Genomic DNA, 18,229 nt, shown 5'->3' on the forward strand with positions numbered 1-18,229 from the left:
GGTTTGATACACACTCCATACCAGTTGGTGGCGGTAACGCACCAATTCGTTGTTTGCCAACTGACAATAAAAGCACAAGGAAGAAGAAGAAGAAGAAGAAGAAGCTAATGTTGGACAGAACCAGCACATGTCAATGTGATCTAAATGCAGAAGTCCATTTACCGGAGATAACTGTAAGAGAGAGAGGGAGAGGAAGAGGGCGGAGAGGCAGAGGTGTTGGAGGTGCAGTCAGGGCAAGGAGAGGCAGAGGACCTACCTAGATTGATGGCTCAATAGAGGACGAAGAAAGAGTGGAAGCCCTCCAAAGGAACCCGAGGGCTGTTAACGAGGTTTGTATTTATACGGTTGTTGTAACGTTATTATATTCTGACCTATTTGCACTTTATGACAAACCCCAGCACACAGTGATAACGTTATTTACATAGCAGCTCTGTGCACATGTACCCCTGGTACTGTAACGTTAGATAGTAGTAACATGTCATTTACTGGGCAACAATGATTATATGAAGCCATATTATACAAGTTGAGCAAACACTGGCCAGCCTGCAACCCTAATATGCAGTATATGTTGCCAACATATTGTCATGCAACTTATAAAGCCTTATTTTATCAGAATCACAAATTCTTTATTGATAGCCAAGGGGAAATTCTTGGTCACAATTGCTAAGCTTGCATGTCAATTAAATATAAAAATTATAAAATCTAAATCTAAATAAAGGTAATGTGGACATGTAAAGTAATTTACAGCATCAACAGAAGTGTAATGATAAATAGTAGTAGTGCATTAAATATTAATAGTAATAATGAGTACCGGTATATTTCATTTGGAATGGATACAATCTTAAAAACAACATCGAGACAGAGTAACCAGAGTATTGAAGCAGAGAATATTGCATATTGAGTATTTTTCCCTGTGTCCTCTTTCTTCAGACTTCTTCAAGAGATGACCCTTGAAGAACACAGAGCCCTCCACCCTTCTGCTGGAGAGGCAGCCAGGCCTGGTCTTTGATGCCTTCATGATGCATCAGCGCAGACATGGTGCCCCACCTTCTGCCGGAGTGCCAGGAGTACCTTGGTGTACTTGTGGTAACTGTAGGGAAATGCTTTGGCCAGGAGCAAGCGAACTGTGTGAGCCTACTGCCACACTTCTCCCAGTACTGCCTTGAAGAAGGCTTTATTCGCATTCACAGGCAGTACCGGGAGGACATTACGGCATTAGGCAACATCAGGGAGCCTGGGGATGACAACAGAGAGTCCCTCTATGGTGCCTATAGACACTTCATCTATTGGCAACATGGAGCTTTAGGCCAGGGAAACCAACTTGTCGTCCCTAGTTGTTGTGTTTGGAGGATTAGAGACAAGTTTCCTGATCCTCAAGGACAGTACCTGGACTGTGAATTTCCTTCCAGGCCCTCTGGTATGGTCATACAGTTTCACACAATACTCACAAACCTGCCTCAGCATCATCAAGGCATCAAACAAATGTACATAGTTAACATTTGATTTATTATTACATTTCTATATATATTTATTCATATTTCTCCCCTCTTTATTTAAATTTGATGTATGTTGTATAGTTATATTGTGTTATAGTTGTTCAACTGCAGTTCTATGGTATCGAAAAAATAAAAAGGTAAGAAATAGAAGCACATGGTGTTTTTATTTTCATTATATACATTTGAACATGTGTTTAGAATTTCAAACTTTGCCATAACATTTCCAATACCAATTTTAGTTACTTATATTTACATAACAGGGGACAGGTGTAGCCTTACTTATCATTACTGTTCAAATTGTAAACTGTAATTTAGGCTACCTACTGAAAATAATATGCGCTGGTCACAGTGGACTTAGCAGAATAAGATGAAACGTGTACAAATTGGAAAAACATGAAATAACCACTGGAGGAGGGTAGGAACAGAATTTAATGTTAATAAATTTCTCTTTTTGAAGAGTAAAAGCTATGACTTTGTCAGTGAACTGAAGTTCTTTCCCTTGTGATCCTGCTTGACAAGTACCAGGACACATGCAAGGTGATCTCCTGTGGGGATCCTTCCACATCAGATGCTGGTTGGAATAACGGTCCTGTTGAAGACAGTGCCATCAAACATAGTAACAGACTATATTGTAATGTAAATATCATTCAGTGACATGTAATACGGTACAACATAGGCAACAAATTTGTGTTACATACCTAGACCTCTTCTGACTTGTTTCTGCAACAATTCTGATGTGGCTGGTGCAGGTACGGGGGGCACCAAACCAAGCTGTCTGGGGTCATCTGGGAGAAGGCTCCTCCTTCTAGGCATCCCCACTCCACTTGTGAGTCTGTTCTTCACAATCCTTCTTTGCAACTCGGAAATGTATCCGTAGGTTTTTTCAGATTTCAAGGCATACCGTTCTTCTTATACAATCTTCTGAAACTGAAATTACACAAATTACAACCATTTAATATCAGTTTGTACGTAGAACAAGAGAAAACCTTGAGTGTAAAGACAATCAATTGCATATAAAACATGGACTGAATATTGTACTATGAATGGGAATATTATACAAGTGTAAAACGTACATCTCTTTACCGTCCAACGTTTTTCATTGTTGGTCGGTTCCGGTGGAAACTGTAGTCCAAAGCAGCAAGCAGAACTCTTGCCGCATAAACTGGGGGGCTGAAAGCAAAGTGCTTGCTGGCATACATCAGGATATGATTCTGGAATGACTCTAGGTCTGCAGTCGATCTGATAGAACAAACAAATACATACTTCTGTGTTCATGAGCAGTAAGCATAAATATTACTAATATACATCATTCTGAAAAAGTATAGCCACACTACCTGAATTGCAGATAGTTGTGAACATCTTTCTGCCACCTCTTATCGAGAACTATATCCACTAAAGCTTTGTGGCACTGGGAGTCTCTCTGGATCCACATCTTTCCCCGCATTTGATCCGATTCAAGGTGCCCGTGTTTGCAACTTCCCATAGTCCAGGTGTGAATGTTGCAGATATGGTGAAGGATGCCAACCCATAATGCCTGCAAAACATAAAAATGCACTATAAATATCTCCTTAATATAGCAATGAATGAAATTACTCAAAGATATAATAAAATTGTGTGCTTACAAGAAACTGCCGACGTGTGTCAGCAGTCTTGCAACACCACCGAAAATGGTTGACTATGTCCTTCAACCAGTTGAAGAGGATGGACTCTCCTTTTATCTTTTGCTTTATCTGTAAAATACAGGCATTCAACTATAGTCTGTGTGTAGAGATGAAAGTGTAAATGTTCAACACCCCCCCCCCCCCAAAAAAAGAAAACACTAAATGACTACACCAAATGTCTAGAATGAGTAACACATCTTCTGGCAGAGGAAAGTAAACAAAATCTGTTGTCTTTGAGTACAATGAAAACTTCCATACTGTCATCCATCAACTGCACATAGTTCAATAACCCTGATGTACAGAATAGTAACTTTATGGTTAATAATTGTTTCACAACATTAGCCAGTTATTACGCTTACTGCTGCAATTTTTTTGGCAAGGTTCTTTGCACCATGCCCTATGTCCAGACAGTGATGAATTCCAAGGGCCTTGTATTTGCCTTTGTCTGGGTCTATGAAGTGGTAAATAATATCATGTTACTATAATATTTATATTGCTGTTATACACACGCATCTATACAATATATCACATGAATACTACTCATAAGGGCACCAATCTGGGCATGAGCATCTGTGCAGATCTCCACTAGCTTTATCTCTGATGTAAGCTTGTCCAGTCTGGATGAAATCCTCCTTCTCCAAGACGACAGAGTTCCATGATGTTTGCCACTTGTCTATGGTGGCAACATGAATGATCTCCTTGGTGTCATTCTCCATGGTGGTGTAGCTGCAGTATTGTGCACATTGACCAGGAGAGTCATTTCTGCCATCCATTGAAATTTTTTTAAATATAATTCAACAGAAAAACAGTTATTAGTTGTTTCCATACTGTCACTGCTTAGTGTATTCAATAGCTATGTTACATAATACAGTATCAACTACACACCTAGGACAACAACATCTTTCCCTTGAAGGCGACAAAGAACCTCTGTCCTTCTCTCTTCCCAGAAGTCCTTTATTGTATTGACGCAGTAACTGTCCTGAATGGAGAAGAAAGTGTTCCTGTTCACCATCCCCATGTTCATGAATTTGAACAAGAGGGCAACCTTTGCGTAGTTGTTGCCAGACAACAAAATGTTGGTGTACAAGAGAAAATCTCCAGCTTGCATCCCAAACTTCATCACAGGCTGGGAATTCCACCTCCACAAGCTGTCTCCATTAGGGCAGATCTAAAAGTCACAGAGAAGAAACATTTGCTTTTGTCATGTACAGCACTGGCTTTTGGTATAACCTTTCATTTTATACTAATTTAAAGTTGTGATATTCTGTGATTGTCTGGACTTACCCATTCGATAGTAGCTGCTGTGCCCTTGGTGGTGATGTTGATCTCAAAGGGTGCAACACAGTTGCACGGCGCACCAGTCCTCAGAAGGCCAGTGCATTTATCCACAGGCAGGATCAGAAATGTAGCCAGTTGTCTTAAGCAGTTCTCGTACACTATGGAGGCTCTGACACCTATGATGTCATCTTCACAAAGGACATTCTGTGGTTCTGGGAAAACAAGGTCATGATCACAGGGAGAAGGCTCATCAGGAGTATCTTCATGTGCAGGCAAGGAAGTCCATCGATAGAGTGTGCTGTCTTCAGTGCTCCACCCATTCTATTGAGGCACAAAAATCTGTAGTAAACAAACACCACAAAACAATTGCAAATTGAGACTGACAAATAAGACACCGTATAGAAATCGGTTGAAGATCCTCTTCATCAGAGCTGAAACCATTCTGTCCATCATCTCTTATAAGGGAGTAAGATGAAGCTTCATCTGCCCAATCAATTCTTTACATAATGACAACTTTCAGATAAAAACAAGTTCTCAAATAATATCACTGAAAAATAATACATGTAATTAGGAAGTACTACTTACACACTGTTCATTGGGTCATTGAAAACATTTTCCTCCAAGTCCTCCTCAACAATGCTCAAGTCATGTAAGCTGCAAAAAACATATTACAAATATATATTATGAACATTTGGAGAAAAGCCATATAGGGCTAAAAGTTATGATGTGTACATGTTACCTTTGTTCAAGGCCCTGAATTTCTGTGGCTTCTGGAATGACATCAAGATGCTCATCTCTGTAAAGAATAACCAGAGCAAGTTGTGTAAATCCCACATATGCTCATTCAACAGTAGATATAGACCAAAAATAAAATAACACACTATTACACACTAATCATAAAGTTCATGTTTCTAATCAAAGCTATTAGGACAAAATTAATATATTGTTATGCATGACTTACCGGTCTGTTCCACTAGAAGCAAGTTTTCATTTGCAATGCTAAAGTTGGAATACCTTATCTGTCCATCAGAAAACAGGCAACTTCGGTGTCGCTTTGAAAATTTTTTCCCTCATTAGACCCTTCTATCTGGGAAAAGCCACACCGATGTTTACGCGTGATTTCTGCCTGCGTCGCTCCCGTATAAGTCTGGCTTCATCATGCTTTTGCTTCTTCAAAGCAGATTCACCCTCCGTCGGCTCTTGTGCTAAATAATAGCTGTGGTCCTCCATTTGTCCAAAATTCCACTACTAATAAAGGAGAGCTTCTACTACTAGTAATTAGAAACGTACAACTTCTTCTTGCTCTTGCTCCTACTTCTTCTGCTGCTACTTCTTCTGTTGCTTCTCTTTCAAACAAGACACAATATGTCGACCTCCACAGCAGGGGGTGCCTCGTGTATGTAGATATAAATAGCTCATTCTAAGGTAATGAAAACACAAGGGTTCATAATGTAAGGTCTTTATACACCACTGAAAACATAGTTATGGATATTATATTGCATTTCTGTCAATATATCCTCAGATATATTATACACTGAACCTTTAACTAGTAACTATAGGCTATTTATGTTATATTAAGTTGTTGCAGTTAAACTGCCATCATTTTAATTAACACCTAAAACACTGCTGAGTGTGCAACTGTGTGTACACGTTGTCACAGTTAGCCATGGTTTTCGTTCACTTTCGGTGTCGGAAGTTTCATCTGGGAAATATCCTAGTTCCGATCGGTCTTGAACACAGCATAACTCCTTCTAAACTTTCTACCAATCATAACACTCTTCCAGGGACAGCATATCCACACTGAAGAAAGTATCAGTATTCGGCTGCTCGACCTGACTAAGTGGGCGGGCCACAACACGTTGATTGACAGTTAAGGAAGAGGAAGGAAAAAGCAATGACAATAGGTCTGTAAGGAAAAAGCAATGACAATAGGTCTCTAAAGGAAAAGCAATGACAATAGGGCTCCTTGGGGAAAAGCAAAAGCAAATGTATGTATTTATTCTTTTATTCATTCATTCTTTCTTTGATATATTTCTGCATTTATTTATTTATTCTTTTATTCATTCATTCTTTCTTTGATATATTTCCCCATTTATTTATTTATTTATTCATTCATTCTTTCTTTGATATATTTCCCCATTTATTTATTTATTCTTTCATTCAGTTCTGTCACTTTGGATGTTCCATACAGCCATAGCCATCACGTTGTCCACTTTCAACTATAAGGCAAACAAATAATTATTAAGACCGCTCTATTGAGGGAGGGCTGTCTGTATCATGTAAAGATCTATTAGCCTATAACAAGATAACAGAATTGATAGTTATTAGAGGAGGGGCCTGCAACCCATATTAAGAAGTTACTGTTTAAGGCAGGACCCTTTATTCATGTAACTAGTGATGTATTTGAGATTTGGGTCGATATTGCTTACATGTCTTATTTTACTCAAATGGAAAGAAAACTCCCTAAATACACATGTATTATTTTAATTAACATAATTAACATAATTAACATAATTTGTGTATCAATGTGGCAATTGTGAAAACGTTATTAGGCACGTGTTACTGTATTTTCCTGTAGTGTTTCCATTAGGTACTGTACATTAGCCTGTATGGCCATGATATATTGCCTTAGCTAACTATATCCATTACATTAGCTAGTAGCTCATGAGTCATGCATGTTAGCAAGACACAGACTAACTATATTTATCTTTTGGCTTTTGGCTAATTAGCTGTAAACTCGAGGCACTGGTAGCATAGACTTGACTAGACACGGTGGAAGAAAGAGGGAGAGAAAGTGTCATTTTGTTGTTTATTTGTGCACGTGTTTGGAAATGGTAACCAACGTTACCGTTAGTGGTAGCGACCAGTGGTCTGTGACAAGTGGTCTGTTGTAGCGACAGGAAAGCCCCGAAAACCTAAGATAGATAGAATTATTGCTGCAACAATAAGAATATAGACATAATCTATAATATAGTGTATTAAACATAACATATGATCTAACATTAGATAGATTTATTACTGTAGATAGGCTATAACCAAACAAACTGCAATATACAGTGCTACAATAAGAGTAGCCATAATCGATAATATAGTATATTTAACAAAATATGATCTAGAAATATTTTTCTCCGTAGATATCCACACAAACTGTAAACAGTGCAACAATAAATAACTCGATAATTTAGGTTATTTAATAGTCAAAGGTTTATGGTGTCCGACATGTAGACTTTCATCTATCAGTGCCAACACAGCCAGGAGTCCACAACCAATCATCCACGGACGACAACCTGTCCCGGCCAGTGCCCCAGTGGTCTGTGGGCAGCGACCAGTGGTTGGTGTGGCAGCGACCAGTATCAGCGCCACAGTGGTCTGTGGGCAGCGACCAGTGGTCGGTGTGGCAGCGACCAGTATCTTTAGCGCCCCTAGTTGTAGCGACCAGTGGTCTGTGTGGCAGAGACCAGTGGTCGGTGTGGCAGCGACCAGTATCTTTAGCGCCCCTAGTTGTAGCGACCAGTGGTCTGTGTGGCAGAGACCAGTGGTCGGTGTGGCAGAGACCAGTGGTCGGTGTGGCAGCGACCAGTATCTTTAGCGCCCCTAGTTGTAGCGACCAGTGGTCTGTGTGGTAGCGACCAGTGGTCTGTGTGGCAGCGACCAGTGGTCTCTGTAGCAGCGACCAGTGGTCGGTGTGGCAGCGACCAGTATCTTTAGCGACCCTAGTGGTAGCGACTAGTGGTCTGTGTGGCAGCGACCAGACCACAGCTACAACCCCCTCTCAGCTAGATTCAGACAGACTGTCACCTTTTTCAAGTAAGCTGCTCCTATATACGCCATCGATACTGTATCATGTCAGGGAAAATAATTCCTTCCCAAAGAATACGGAGAAAAATAGATGAGTAGAATAATTTCTTTATGTAACGTGGCCACGGAGAGAACGCACGGTTACTCTTCCAAACTCAGCATTTCCTCTCCTTAAGTACAGAACAAGTACAAAGCAAACAACAGCCAACAAATGGTAGATGAAGGAAAACAAATGGCAGAGTATTAGCATACAGCCAAAAAACTCTTCCTGAGGTAAGAAAGGAAATGCAAATGTATGTGGCATCTGTCTCTGTCTCTTGATTGGTCTATGTTAAAACTCTCACCTACATGCCAGCAGATGTTTATTGTAAATCAGACAATCTTTTGTTTAGGAATAAAAACCCTGTTAATTACAATGAAATCCTAAAAATCAGCAACTTATAATGCATTTCTCACATTCCCTCTAATCAAAATGGTAGGATTCACTTTAAAACTGTCTTAGTGGGAATAAAAATAAGGAGAACATTAGATGTTTGATGAATAGTTAAAACAATTAATTAGAAACAGAAAAGGAAAAGAAAACAATAAAAAATATGAAGGACTAGATTCGTAAAACCTACATCATCTGTACGTTAAGGCTGACCTAAATGTGTTGGGCAAGTTTTAAAAAATGTAGAATGATTTCAGAAAAACACTTAATACAGGGGTTAAAATAGCCTACATGCATGTTCATAATACCCTGGGGGCCAGAATTGGTCATTTACCCATTTGTTGGAAAGAAAACATGAACTAAAATGATACAATATGCATAAGAAAACCTGCATACAAAATAACAACAATAACACTAAAAAGAAATAAACAATCAAAAACAATAATTAAAAACATGGAAAAATAAACAAAAGAAATATACCAGCAGATCATCTTTGTAGTTCAAAAATCCTTTTTTTTTTTTTCTACAATTTGTAGGGAAACGTCTATCATCTTGTTGGGCTAGTGACCAGAGTTAAAGTACTCGTGCTGACCAGGACGATGGTGAACACTGCAACCGTTGTCTTTCAGCAGAATGTCTTGCAGCAGAATTTTTCCGTCCATCTTCATCTCTCAGGCTGTCTCGTGTTGGGATGCACGGGTTCACATGTTTCTCTCAGCTCTTCTGGGAGGAGACTTCCAGTTGAAGTTGTCTGTATCACCTGAGGTGATCTTGAATGTCTGGTGATGGTCTCACTGCTTTCTCTGCCCCCACTTCATCCTATGTAGTCTGCAGCTGACTCCTCTTCCTTCTGTTTAGTGTTGTGGATCTCAGGCCAACAGACTCTCAGGGGGAAAACCATTCGCACTGCATCATACAAGGTGTCCATCATGGCACCAAACTGAGTTAATCCCACTGATGGTGCTGTGGACCAGATGACAGGTCGAATATTGGCCCATCGGAGCTTGAAACACTTCCGACACACAGCTTCCACTTCCTGCAAAGTTGGATTATACATGGACAGCAATTGCTTCATTGATGTAACCCACTTCTCACCACCAGTTTTCTGAGGATTAGGGAGTTCTTCTGCAATTTCTCTTAGTTCATCTGGCTGCCATGGCCGTTACACAAACACTTCTGGATCCCAGTGGGCATGTTCCTGCTCTCCCGTTGGCAGTAGCTGTGCATCCCTTTCTTGTGTTTGGCTCCTGAGCCAGTAGTCAGAAGTAGCTGCGACTGGAGATAAAGTTTCTTGGGAAGAAAACAGTTAGTTTGGGTGTTCTTCCCATATTATCTTTGTTCAGTCACTGTTGTGTTGGGTGGAAACTCTTTCAGCCCTATGACACTTGCATGATGGTGCACTTTTTTCGTTCACAATTGTGTGCTAGCCACTGAAAATAGCTTATCACAGAGTTTTCTATATTTATCATCTCATACAGCACCCACAGATATTTTCCCTCCTTAGTGGAACATAATGTTTGAAACGAACACTTATCACATCATATCCATCCATCCATCTTCATCTGCTTATCCGGGATCGGGTCGCGGGGGGAGCAGCTCCAGCAGGGAACCCCAAACTTCTCTTTCCCAAGCCACGTTAACCAGCTCTGACTGGGGGATCCCGAGGCGTTCCCAGGCCAGTGTGGAGATATAATCTCTCCACCTAGTCCTGGGTCTTCCCGAGGCCTCCTCCCAGCTGGATGTGCCTGGAACACCTCCCTAGGGAGGCGTCCGGGAGGCATCCTTACCAGATGCCCAAACCACCTCAACTGGCTCCTTTCAACGCAAAGGAGCAGCGGCTCTACTCTGAGCTCCTCGCGGATGGCCGAGCTTCTCACCCTATCTCTAAGGGAGACACCAGCCACCCGCCTGAGGAAACCCATTTTGGCCGCTTGTACCCGCAATCTCGTTCTTTCAGTCATGACCCAGCCTTCATGACCATAGGTGAGGGTAGGAGTGAAAATCGACCGGTAGATCGAGAGCTTTGCCTTACGGCTCAGCTCTCTTTTCGCCACAATGATGCGGTAAAGTGAGTGCAATATCGCCCCCACTGCTCCAGTTCTCTGGCCAATCTCCTGCTCCAGTCTCCCCTCACTCATGAACAAGACCCAGAGGTACCTGAACTCCTTCACTTGGGGTAAGGACTCATTCCCTACCTGGAGTTGGCACTCCACCGGTTTCCTGCTGAGAACCATGGCCACAGATTTAGAGGTGTTGATCCTCATCCCAACCGCTTCTCACTTGGCTGCAAACCGATCCAGTGAGAGCTGAAGGTCACGGACCGATGATGCCATCAGGACCACATCATCCGCAAAAAGCAGTGACGAGATCCCAAGCCCCCCCAACCGCAGCCCCTCCTCGCCACGACTATGCTTCGATATCCTGTCCATGAATATCACAAACAGGATAGGTGACAAAGCACAGCCCTGGCGAAGGCCAACCTTCACCTGGAAAGAGTCCGACTTACTGCCGAGTGCTCGGACACAGCTCTCGCTTTGGATGTCCAGAGATTGGATAGCCCTGAGAAGGGCCCCCCTCACCCCATACTCCCACAGCACCTCCCACATTATCTCCCGGGGGACCCGGTCATACGCCTTCTCCAGATCTACAAAGCACATGTAGACTGGATGGGCATACTCCCAAGCCCACTCCAGGATCCTTGTGAGAGTAAAGAGCTGGTCAGTTGTTCCACGACCGGGACGAAAACCGCATTGTTCCTCTTCGATCTGAGGTTCGACAATTGGCCGAACCCTCCGTTCCAGCACCTTGGAGTAGATTTTACCAGGGAAGCTGAGAAGTGTGATACCCCTGTAATAGGCACACACTCTCTGGTCCCCCTTTCTGAACAGAGGAACCACCACCCCAGTCTGCCACTCCTTGGGCACTGTACCCAACTTCCACGCAATGTTAAAGAGACGTGTCATCTAAGACAGCCCCTCCACACCCAAAGCTTTTTGCATTTCTGGGGGCCGTTCCTCCCAATCACGCCTTTCCAGGTATCTCCATCACTGCCCACATGCGCGTTGAAGTCTCCCAGCAGAACTAGAGAGTCCCCTACTGGAGCTCCATACAGAACTCCATTCAGGGTCTCCAAGAAGGCCGAATACTCTAAACTGCTATTTGGTGCATATGCACAAACAACAGTCAAGAGTTTCCCCCCCCAGCACCCGAAGGCGTTGGGAGGCGACCCTCTCGTTCACTGGAGTAAACTCCGTGGGCTATTAAATATCAGATCAAAAGTTGTACTAGTTAATGAATTGCTATCAGATCATAATGATCTGATACTATCATAATGATTTGTTCTGTTTGACTGAAACCTGGTTGGGACTGGATGATTGTGTAAGCCTCAATGAATCCACTCCTCACAGTCATAGTAATACGTACACCTTGAGGCACTGGTCGAGGAGGTGAAGTTGCTGCTTTTTCTCATTCAGGCCTATTAGTCAAGTCAAAACCCAAACTAAGTCTTTTAAAAGACTTGGTCTTGGTTTTTCAAACCTGACCTGGAGAACTATGCAGCAGATTTAATTTGTTATAGTGTACCGTGCTCCCAGTCCTTACTTCCAGTTTTTATCAGAATTTGCAAAATGTTTTTCTAAGTCCTTAAAAAAGATAAAGTAATGATTGTAGGTGATTTTAATATTCATGTGGACATCAAGAATGACAGCCTCAGCACTGCATTTAGTTCACTGCTTCATTCAGTTGGCTTCTGTCAAAGCATTCATAAACCCACACACTGTTTCAACCATACCATTGACCTAATATTAACATATGGTATTGAAATTGAATAATCGGTGGTGTTTCCTCATAATCACATTCTATCTGACCACTATGTATTATCTTTTGAGTTCCAATTGTTGGACTTCAAGCAAATACGCCTATACTAGATCCCGATCTGATGGTGCTGTAGTTAAGTTTAAGGATTCAGTCGCATCAGTGTGTAACTCAATTCCGTGTTTCCTAATACCTCCTATAGACTCCTATGCCAATGTCATACGCCCAAAAATTGATCCTTCACAAATCGATCATCTCGTGAACAGCACTACAGGGATGCTCCAGTCAAACATGCAAGTTAAACAGAGCATCATGGAAACTTGAGAGGAAATGGCGTCTTACACATCAAGAAGATTCTCATTTAATGTGGCAGGATAGTTTGAAAATGTATAGGAAGGCCTCCGCAGCGCCAGAGCAGCCTATTACTCAAAATTAATGGAGGAAAATAAGAACAATCCCAGGTTCCTCTTCAACACTGTAGCCGGATGGACAGGAAGCCACAGCTCTACAGAACAATTTGTCCCTCTTGACCTCAGTAGTGACGTTTATATGAACTATTTCAACGACAACATTTTATTTATTAGAGATAAAATTCAGCACCTCCTGCCTTCAATGGATGCCAACCTGCCCTTAGTCTCCTTGGAAGCACCTTTAAAGCTCAATGGATATTTCGACTGTTTTGCTACCATCAACCTTCACCAACTTACTTCAGTTGTGTCCTCGTCCAAAGCCTGCTCTTGATCCAGGGGTTTTAGACAGTTACAGACCAATATCTAACCTTCCCTTTCATATCCAAGATCCTTGAAAAAAAACTGTGGCAAATCAACTCTGTGAATTTTTGCATGGCAAAAAATTTCAGTCAGGTTTCAGAATGCATCATAGTACAGAGACAGCACTGGTAAAAATCTCTAATGATCTTTTAACTACATCAGATAAGGGACTAGTCTGTCTTGGTCTTGTTAGATCTAAGTGCGGCATTTGATACAAATGATCACCAATTTTATTGTAGAGACTTGAACACTTAATCACCATTAAAGGAACTGCTTTAAGCTGGTTTAAATCCTACTTATCAGATCGCACCCAGTTTGTACATATAAACGATAAGTCCTCTCTGCACAGCAGAGTCACCCATGGAGTTCCACAAGGTTTAGTCCTTGGACCTATATTATTCATCTTATATATGCTTCCGCTAGGTAAAATCATTAGGAACCACAGTATAAATTTTGATTGTTATGCTGATGATACTCAAGTTATACCTTTCTATCAGACCTGATGAAACCAACCAATTAGTTTGGCTTCAAATGTGCATCAAGGATGTGAAGACCTGGTCTTATAACTTCTTGATGTTGAACTTTGAAAAAACTGAAGTTGTAGTACCTGGACCCAGACACCTCCGAGACACATTGTCTGCAGACATAGTTGCATTCCTATAGCATTGCCATGGGCTCCAACACCACCATGAGGAATCTGCGAGTTATTTTTTATCAAGACATATTTTTTAATTCACAGACGTAGCAAACTACAAGGACTGCCTATTTTCACATTCGCAATATTGTAAAAATTAGAAACCCTCGGCATCGAGATGATGCAGAGAAACTTGTCCACGCTTAAAGCTCGACTATTGTAACTCCATGCTTCAAAAAATCCCATTGACTTACATGCATTTATATCTCCACAACCACAACTCTGATTGATACCAATTTGGGTCAGTTGTTCCCCATGGGCCCCTAATAACACCTGTAAAATGGGTTGCAATTCAGCTTATAAGTGGCTGCCGATTCCTATGGTATAGGACAGCCTCTGTGTGATGACGTTTTCATTTTGCTAAATCGCGGAAACTGTAAAACTTTTTGAATTAACTCCTCCGAAACCGCAAGTCCGCTCGCCACGAAACTTGGCACGGACAATCTCTGGACCGAGCTCATAAAAGTTTGTAGAGGGAAATTTGATCCGCCAAAAAACATCCTAATTATAGGCTAACAAATGTTAGCAGAAACGCTAAAACTGTCTAAAAACTATTTTATTGTTTTTTAATGTGTGTATCTTGTTATGAGCCCTTTTTTTAAAAAAATCCAATCCTGCAATCTTTATGTGCCTCTGTTTTCTGTAAAGTGTACTGGAACCAGACAGCTGGGTTTCAGCATATCAGAAGCATCACTACATGACTAGACGCATGGACAAATTGTAGTCAAGTCTCTACTGCAGCTCCAGAGAAAAGGGGGTCTGTGACCCTGGCTGTGGAAAGAGAAGGCTAGGTCAACAGTGTTAATGGTTTTTAATCCTACCACAACTACTCTAACAAGAAATATTTTATACTGTCTGCAATAATCACTTTGAACAACAAAAAATGACACTGTACAGCTGCTGTTTTTATTAAGTTTTAAATGCGTGTTTTAATGAGCCTTGTCGAAGGAGAATTTCTGTCACTGCTTGGGACGGACAAAGTTGTCTATCTATCTAGACAGCATTTATCAGAAGTTCTGCTTCTAATTATCTCTTTATTCATACCTCAGCTCATCAAACATGCTGCAGATTGGAACATTATAGGACCCTCCTTTCTTCACTACCTGCCAGTCAGTTTACAGTTTAAGATTTCATAATGAAGCTCCTCAATACATTAAAGACCCTTTTCTGAACTGCAGCAGCTTGAAATCTTCAGTCAGGGTCTCCTGTGAATTTTTTGGTCCGAGCCCCTTAGCTTTGGACACTTTATATAAAACTGGCTTATTTGAAGTTTAGTTTAAAGGGGCATTAGGGAGTTTTCAGCGGCCATTAGTGGTGCGGTTTTAAGATTGCAACCATGTGTGTGCTCGTACGTGTGCTTGCTTGAACTCATGAGCGAGCATAATCCGAAACACAATCACTTTGATACAGAATTCCCACAATAAACGCAGAAACAATAGCACGCAGGCTGCAGCTTTTCTCCAGACAACGTTCAGGTTATGTTACTTAAACTTTCCCAGCTCAGATCGCAAATCAACACACAGCTACATATATTGGATGATAACGAAATGGTTAGTAAACTGGACTGAATATTATAACGAGATTGTGTCACACTTTATAACAGTTAGACCGCAGCAAGTAACTTTACTGCAATGTTAGTGGATGGGTCTGTGTTGTTGGCAGTTTTGTTGCTGTGTTGTATATTATGTGGTCACATTAGTTACAGCGACTGAGAGATGGAGAAGTTGTGTACCTGAGTATCGGTAAAACCACAATAAATTTATGTTGAACGTTATGTAGCGTTAGCTGGCTGCCTTGCATCACTAACGTTAGACTGTAAACAAATCGTTCCATATTTGCTTTTTACTGTTACATCCTTTCCTGCATGGCTAAATCAACATTTTTTTATCCTTACCTGGAGTCTGTGTTTTGCTGAGAGTATGTTTTATGGCGTTAGTGGACTGCATGTTGTTAGCTGCTGTGTTGTTGCTGTTGTCTGAGAGGCTCGGGATCGCTGGGCTGAATCCGACCCGGAGACTACACATTAAAAGCAGTGGCTGTGGCTGATGCAAGCAACAGAGAAAACAGGTGTGTGCTTAATTTGTAAGTGAGGTCTGAGCTCATTGACAATAAGGCAATGAAAATTTGATTTATTAATAAGTAATTTCAACGTAAAACTACATACAGCCCCTTTAAATCAGGTAAAGTTTTTCAATTGGTCCATTTCAATTCTGCTGTGTGTTACTTAATTATATGTTCTACACGGTGTGCACAATTATTAGGCAATTGAGTATTTTGGCCATTTCATAATTTTTATTCAACTCTGTATAAAGTTGAATGTTTATTGGATTTAATCATATCCAGGGTTTTTCTTGCATAGATACAGTTTTTAACCCCCAAAGAGGTTTTAGCAAGCGCCAAATGATCAGAATTGAAGGAAAAACCTTCAACCTTCAAAACCTTTCAAATCCTCTCTGAATGTGTTTTAAAAGCCATTTATCAAACAACTGTTGAGCAAGCAGAACATAAACTTAAATACTTGACTTTCAGCCGTCACCTCTCATCCACAGCCACTGTATTTTGCACATGCACCTGGCACTGGATTAATAAACCAGCTGCTGCTTGGTTTGACCGTGCCTGAACGCTCCGTTACCAAGCTCGCGCTAATGACTTCCTGTTATTTCTCACAAGATAAAAACCGTTTGTGCTTGAAGTGTGTTGGTATTCACCGGTACTGTCACTTTCACATTTTACTCTTTGGCGTAGTGGCACCGGACTCTCCTCTGCCCTCTCTAAATCAGGTTCTCTGGGCCCTACGCTATGCTCACCTGTTCCCGTTCCCGGCTGACTGCTAATCTCCGCAGGGAGTCACTTTTAATTAACCAACCAATCACTGGAGGAGGCGGGACATTAAAAAAATTCATTCACGATTCACAATTCATTCAAAATTTGAGGCACTACAGCAAACTTTAGAAATGTTAAACTTGTCGTTCTATATGCACAGTTTTTATTTCTGACAAGTTAATTTGCATAAACAAATCAGAGACTGACCATGTAGAGCATTTTTCTTGCACAATAATTTAGTGACTGAAAACAACCCACAGAAACTGCTGTTTTGTCCAACTGGAATTAATATTATAGGCTACTAATGGTAAGCTATAGTGGCCTGTTCTATTATCTGAAATTATAATGAATACACAAGATTAGCACTAATCAAACCTTAACCACAGTGGTGAAGGCTAATATCAGAAAATGTTTTGTGACACAGCAACATTCTCTACTAATAAACTATCTGTAGGTAGACTATCTAAATAAAGTGTAACATGTAAATATATTATTATACTAACATTATACTTACTTTTTAATATTATATTTTGTTTATAAAATAGTCAGAAATAACAGGAAAATTGTAGCGTGGCTAAATTTAGTTATGAATTTTAATAAATTTATGAGAATTAATACCCAATTATGAATTTTAATATTCATAAAATCAAAAATTATTCCTCGTTTCAGGGCACCACCGGAGTTGTTATAATCCTAGAGTCTGACCTCTAGGTAGCTTTAAATAATTATACAATTATTACAAGTGATCAGTTAGTTTAATAATCGCTAAATTATCTTAAATCAATCAGTCAGTCTCATATCTAAAGGGTCAATTCTCTTGGCAGGGACGAGGAAATAGGCAACACACACAGTTTCCTGATTACAGTGAATTTATTAATAACTAAACTTAACTAAAGCGATATAACAGGTGGTTAAATACAGGGAAAATAAACAATGGCTGAACAATGAGCAATGGAGGTTCGATTGTGGGAAGCATTTGACTCATACGGCAGAGGAGAACTAATGAAAGTAAGCTATGAGTTTAGGAGTTAAAAGGAAATATTAACATTAAGGGAAATCTCTGACCACAGAATGTTTGTTAGGTCTTACGGCTTGTCGACGGCCTGCTTTGGCCTGTTGCATGGGTCCCGCGCTAGCTGCCCGATCCTGGCTTTTTGCTAGGGATTCTCCGGGGTTCTCAGTGTCTGGCAATTCGGCTGTTTTCAGATTTCCTTCGTTGTAGCTGGCGAGACCACGTGGCTTGGTCTGACCTCGGTGAGTTGGCTCGACGAAAAAGCTTAAAATGGAACTTCGTCGTTCCTGAATTAGTCCAGTGTAACTTAACGGACTGATAACTTTAACAAAACAAAGAAAGAAAATAAAACAAACTGAAGGCAGATCGATGTCGCGGCACTTCGCGTGTGTAGCTTCAAGCGAACAAAGGCCTGTTGCGCTGGCCGAACTCTTAGGGCGTTGCCTGGCGAGGC

General features: G+C 41.0%; 1 long non-coding RNA gene across 2 annotated transcripts; it reads right to left on the minus strand.

Annotated features, from left to right (window-relative positions):
- Nucleotides 1-1,641: 1,641 nt before the first annotated feature.
- Nucleotides 1,642-5,417, minus strand: LOC119886104. Of its 2 annotated transcripts, XR_005441439.1 has the most exons (11): nucleotides 5,397-5,417; nucleotides 5,175-5,231; nucleotides 5,021-5,089; nucleotides 4,442-4,774; nucleotides 4,043-4,325; nucleotides 3,698-3,919; nucleotides 3,119-3,608; nucleotides 2,831-3,030; nucleotides 2,570-2,735; nucleotides 2,195-2,423; nucleotides 1,642-2,085 (listed from the first exon to the last, which is right to left on the minus strand). It is a non-coding gene; the product is annotated as an uncharacterized LOC119886104 (long non-coding RNA). The 2 variants fall into 2 exon arrangements; XR_005441438.1 differs by lacking the exon at nucleotides 5,397-5,417 and having other exon boundaries at nucleotides 5,175-5,384.
- Between the last annotated feature and the right edge of the window lie 12,812 nt (nucleotides 5,418-18,229).

Source organism: Micropterus salmoides, unplaced genomic scaffold (assembly GCF_014851395.1).
Source record: "Micropterus salmoides isolate LMB-PRFRI ecotype aquatic unplaced genomic scaffold, ASM1485139v1 Ms_hic_scaffold_4, whole genome shotgun sequence".
In the NCBI taxonomy this organism is placed as follows: domain Eukaryota; kingdom Metazoa; phylum Chordata; class Actinopteri; order Centrarchiformes; family Centrarchidae; genus Micropterus; species Micropterus salmoides.